Below are 6,301 nucleotides of genomic sequence, written 5' to 3'. Positions count from 1 at the left end.
CTTCCATCTTCTGGGTCCACATAACCAGGGTTGTATCAGACTTCTGTTAAAACAGCCGTAGACGAGTGTGGCCCCATAAAATCGTTCGGACACTTCCCCAATAAAAAGCCCTGGGTTTGAACCATGAGATCCGAAATCTGCTGAGAGCCAGATCAGAGGCATTCAGGTCTGGTGACCAGGAAAATTACAAGAGGTCCAGGTACAATCTCAGGAAAGCCATCTCAACAGGCGAAATGGCAATTCTGGACCAAACTTGAATCAACGAACAATATTTGACAGTTGTGGCAGGGCTTGAATGTTATCACGCTTACAAACTTAAATCAAATGGCATAGGACACTGCAGAGCTTTGCTTGCAGATAAGCTCAATGCCTTCTATTGCTCACTTTGACCATCAAAACATGGTGGAAGTCCCACTTCCCCCGTTGATCCTATGATTTCGATCTCTGAAGCTGGCATGCGAGCAGCCTTCAGGAGGAGGAACCCACGGAAACATGCAGCCCAGATTGGGCACCTGGCCAAATACCAAAAACCTGTGCTGATCAACTGGCTAGTGTGTCTGCTGAGATCTTTAACTTCTCACTTCGACAGTGTGCGGTCGGGGTTCAATTGTAGCAGTGGTGACCTGTCTCAATGACTATTGCCCAGTAGCATTTACATCCATAGTGATGAAGTGTACTGAGAGGTCGGTGATGAAACATATCAACTCCAGCCTGAGAAGTGGCTTAGATCTGCACCAATTTGCCTACCAGAGCAACAGGTCAACACAGATGTCATCTCGCTGACTCTTCACTCAATCATGGAACAGCAAAGATACGTACATCAAGATGTATTTTATCGACCATAGCTCAGCATTCGATACCATCATCCCCTCAAAACTAATCAATAAGCTCCAAGACCTTGCCTTCAATAGCTTCTTGTTCAATTCCTCACTTGCAAGACCCCTGACAGTACAGATTGGCAACAACATCTCCTCTGCAATTTCCATCAGCACAGCATCATCTTAGCTCCCTGCTCTACTCACCTTACCCTTATGACTGTATATCTAAGCACAGCTCCAATGCCATATTCAGGTTTGCGGATGACACAACTGTCATAGGCTGAATCAAAGGTGGTGATGAATCAGCATGTCGGAGGGAGATTGAAAATCTGGCTTTGTGGTGTTATTACAACAATCTCTCACTCTATGTCAACAAGACCAAGAAGCTGATTATGGACTTTAGGAGAAAGAATCCAGAGTCCATGAGCCAGTCCTCATTGGATAATCACAGGTGGAGAGGGTCAGCAACTTTAAATTCCTAGGTGCTATTATTTCGGAGGACCTGTCCTGGCCCCAGCAAATAAGTGCAATTACGAAGAAAGTACAGCAGCACCACTACTTAGGAGTTTGTAGAGAACTGGTGTGACATCTAAAACTTTGATAAACTTCTACAGATGTGTGGTGAAGTGCATATTGACTGGCTGCATCACAGCCTGGTTTGGAAACACAATACAGCCGAACTGAAAATCCTACAGAAAGTTGTGGATACAGCCCAGTCCATCACAGGGAAAATCTTCCCCACCATTGAGCACATCTAAATGGAGCACTGTCGCAGGAAAGCTGCATCCATCATCAGGGTCCCTAACCACCCAGGATATGCTCTCTTCTCGCTGATGCCCTCAGGAGGAAGGTACGAGAGTCTGAGGACTAACACCGCCAGGTTCAGGGACAGTTATCTCCCAACCATCCGGCTCTTGAACCAAAGGGGATAACTTCACTTGCACCATCATTGAAATGTTCGCACAACCAATGGACTCACTCTCAAGGACACTTCATCTGCTTTATTTGTTATTATTAGTTCTTCTTCATGTATTTGCACGGTTTGTTGTCTTCTGCAGTCTGGTTGAGTGCTCTAGTTGGACGATCTTTCACTGATTCATTTATGGCTATCATTCTATAGATTTGCTGAGTATGCCCATAAGAAAATGAATCTCAGTGTTGTTAGTGGTGACATATATGTATTTTGACAATAAAATTTACTTTGAACTTTGAGCTTTTAGAAGAAGGCTATAAAATTAATTCACTGCAGATCCTTGCAACACCAATTTTTGCCTGTAAAACTCACCATGGTTCAAAACTGGAATATTCATGTGACTCTTTCTCCATTAGCTGTTGCTGAGTTTAGAAACTTCTTATTTTGGATACATTGCTAAAATCATAAGATATGAGATATATATCATGAGAATTACTAAAATTGTGTTCGACCTTGATTAATTTGATGGAAAATTATGCTTTTATGAGTAAAAATCATTTTGTTTTTAGTTAAATGTTTGCAGATCAGGACATGCTTTCTGGATTAAAATGATTTATTTTAATAAAGGAAACAGGTTAATTAAGTACCAAAGTGCTTCTGTCAGTAATATCAAATTTACATCAGAATATAACGATTGTGAATTTGAGAGAGGAATCCATGCCTGCTGTCGGGGTTGTTGCAGTATTATAAGAGCAATGGCTGGTGTTTGCAGTTTGACCATTGATTATTAATGCAGGCCGTCATTCTTAGCTATGACTGCTTGCTGACATGGGTAAGGAAGCTGTTAATGGATCATGTTACGATTTGCATCACACTTACACAAACTGAAACTGAGGAATGACTCATCCATACACCAGCAAATTTTTTTGCAATTTACGACTTTTATTTAACAGTTAGAAAAGTACTACATCTACGCCTACATAAAAACCTAAGCCGGGGCCTTTTATGAGAAGCTTATTTTCAAGTGTGATAGATAGGTCAAATAACCGCTGCTATGAAGACTTGCTTTAGTGTGGGCGTGTGGGATGTAACTCCTTGTTGCACACAGAATTCAGTTTCATGTCCTGATCTGCACCAAACTGCTAGAGCTCTGTGACCAATATGGTTAGAAATAAATTTTGTGGGACACAGCTGTGACTAAGAGAAGGAAAATAATTGTGCAAATTTTCTCTTAATTTCTCATAAAATCATTCAAAGTTTCAACACATCTGAGATGATATTTAAAGTTCTGATTCTACATGCTTCCATTATACAGAATTTTGGTGATGACATTATTTGTATTTGTTTCACTGACAATTTGTTAATCGCCCCGGATTATCCCAAAGGCGGATGAGTGTGTGTTTTGAGTTACTATCTTTCATCCAATGATTGGTTGTTGCTTATCCTATTTCTGGACTATAACTTTCGATCCACTCGCTTTTTTTTTAGCACAAAGTTAGACATAACCTGGGATTTTTCTGTGAACTGTGGAAGGAAGGAATACAAGACTTTCATGACAGATAACAGCACAGATTGGAATGTAATGATGTAGGTGGCTCGTTGGATATAAAATGGTCACATGGCATGGGAAGGGAACAGGGTTGTTACCAATCATTTCATGGAAACTGTTGTACACAGATGCCTCAGTGAGAGGGTGAGAAAAATCAGAAAAATTAAGCAATTTATGCTCTTGCTACCAACCAAATTTACAGTCACATTGAGAGGCCTCCTGGGCATAGCCTCAGCATGTAGATACCTGAAGGTAAGAGAGGAAAAACATTAACATTTTTCCTTCTTTTCCCCCTTTTTCCCTATTTATTTATTCCTTAGATTTTTATTTTCTCCATTTTTGTCATTTTCTATTTAGCTCAATTCTCCTGAGAAAATAAAACTTTCACCTTTTTTGTATATATTTCTGCAGCATACACAATCTATAAAGACTATTATTTGTTTGAACCTTGAAAGTGATGCCCATCAGCTGAATTTGGAATCACGTTAGCTGTGCCCTGTCATAACCACGCCTAACTACCAGGCAGGTCCTCTAAGGGCTAGGCCATGGCAGAGTTGCGTGGATAATCTTACAGAACATTACAAAGTGATATAATGGAGGTCCTTAAGGAGTAAAAGTGATGCGTGAAGCAGGTGGCCAATACCATTCCCCTTAAAGGGAGCATTCAGAAGAAAGTGCATATAAAATTAGAGCTCCAATATTCCGGAGCTGATTTTGGAGGCATTTCACACACAAGGTGGTGGGATGCCGAGTCTCATTGAAAATTTCAAAATTGGGGTTAATAGATATTTCATACTAAGAATTAGAGAATCAAGATGAAATTAATGTACAGACCAATCATGATGTCTTAAATGGCAGTGACCACTACTGGTGTTACCATGTTCCTTATTTAAGACCTTATTACCTAATCTTCAGACTAAGAAGTTGTTCACTCAGGCTAGTAATCTGTTGTCAAATTTTATATGATAATATGTCTGTACCCACTTGGCATATCAATATGCTAAGGAGATGATATGGCTATATTTTCTATTGATCTGGTAAACTAATCCTCCAGTTACTGTGAGCATAATTATTTATTACATCGAAATGCCCTTTTTAAATATTGTGCACCATCTAGTGGCGTACACAGAAACCAAAGAACTTGCTGCAAACAGAAGAGCCAATGCAAAATTTTGTTTCATTTATGGCTTTTGGAATCCCTTGAGTATAAATTGCTTTTCCTAACAGATTGTATGTTTGGATTAGACTTTTAAAGAACAAAAAGAGATCAGAAAGAAGCACATGAGAAGTTTTCATTTTAAAATGGTAATATAAATTCCATCTGTAATTTGTTAGATAAATATAATTCCCTATTATTAAATTGGTGCCTTCTATAATCTAGAACTCGATCTTAAACTAGTAAAACAAAACCAGAATTAAGGATGATTAAAAATTATTACCATTGCCTAACAGATCCAGGCTGTCAGTTTTTTCTTGTTTCAGAAGAGGAAATGATGCTTGTAATCCCTCTGTCTCTGGCATCACAGATCTAAGGAATGAACGGAAAAGTGTGGGCACATCTTCTGCTGTCCCATTCCTTACAAACAAAGATGTCGAGCATAAGAGGCTCTGAATTAATGATCCAGATTTTCTAATTTTAGTACTGTTAACTTTTAAATGACTCCTTTTTATCTGTTATCCCATCCAATATCAGTATTGCTTTTTGTTTTACTGCGACATTACCAAAACCTGTTTCTTCAGTAAAAGAAAACTGCAACAGTAATATGTACTTAAAAATACAAAAAAAAATTCTACATGATCTCCTTTGACAATCTGATTAGCTCCACTTTACTTAAAGAGTTCGATTTCTATTTGTGGATTTTTGATGATTTTGACTTGTGGGCACTTTAGGTTGTGCTGGTTATTCAAAGTTCAAAGTAAATTTTATTATCAAACTACATACATGTCAGCATATACAGCCCTGTGATTCATTTTCTTGTGGGCATACTCACCAAGTCTATAGAGTAGTCGGTCGTGGCTAGTCCTCGAGGTTGAGGATGATGGTCTTCGTTCTGAAGAAGTGGCCCACAGAGCGAAGGCGCCTGTGAGTGTATTTGTTTAACGTGTTCTTGATGTTGCACTCCAAGAAGCACCCGATACTTCACAAATCAACCAACTGATTCCAATCGCATGGATATATGATGATTGGAGTTGATGGACTTCATCCACCTTCACAGCCATTGAGTTCAAAGTAACTTCATCCACCTGTTCCACCGTTGAGGTCTTGGTTGGATTGTTCTTTGTCAGGGACCTCAACCTCGACCTTACCTCTGTGGGTGACCCTACCAGGAGCATAGCTCCAAATGGCATTGCTCTCGGGATCACAGGACCACACAAGCTTCTCCACCGCGACAAGTGACAATCCATGGAGAAGTATAGAATAGTAACTATAACAGCATCATTGAAAAATCAACCAGAGTGCGGAAGACAACAAGCTGGCAAATGCAAGTATCAATAAATAAGAGAACATGAGATGGTGAGATAAAAAATCCTTAAAGTGAGATCATCCGTTGTAGGAACATTTCAATGATGGGGCAAGTGAGTGTAGTTATCCCCTTTTATTCAAGAACCTCATGGCTGAGGGGTAGTAACTGTTCTTGAACCCGGTGGTGTGAGTCCTGAGGCTATCGTACCTTCTACCTGATGGCAGCAGTGAGAAGAGACCGTGACCTGGTTGGTGGGGATTTCTGATACTGGAAGCTGCTTTCCTATGACAGCGGTTCATGTAGATGTGCTCACTGGTTGGGAGGACTTTACTCGTGATTCACTGGGCCGAATCCATTACCTTTTGTAGGAAACAACAGGAATTCTGCAGATGCTGGAAATTCAAGCAACATACATCAAAGTTGCTGGTGAACGCAGCAGGCCAGGCAGCATCTATAGGAAGAGGCGCAGTCGACGTTTCAGGCCGAGACCCTTCGTCAGGACCCTACCTTTTGTAGGATCTTCCATTCATTGACATTCGTGTTTCCAACCAAGCCA

The sequence above is a fragment of the Mobula hypostoma genome, chromosome 6, assembly GCF_963921235.1.
Source record: "Mobula hypostoma chromosome 6, sMobHyp1.1, whole genome shotgun sequence".
NCBI lineage: Eukaryota > Metazoa > Chordata > Chondrichthyes > Myliobatiformes > Myliobatidae > Mobula > Mobula hypostoma.
This window is presented reverse-complemented; position numbering follows the sequence as displayed.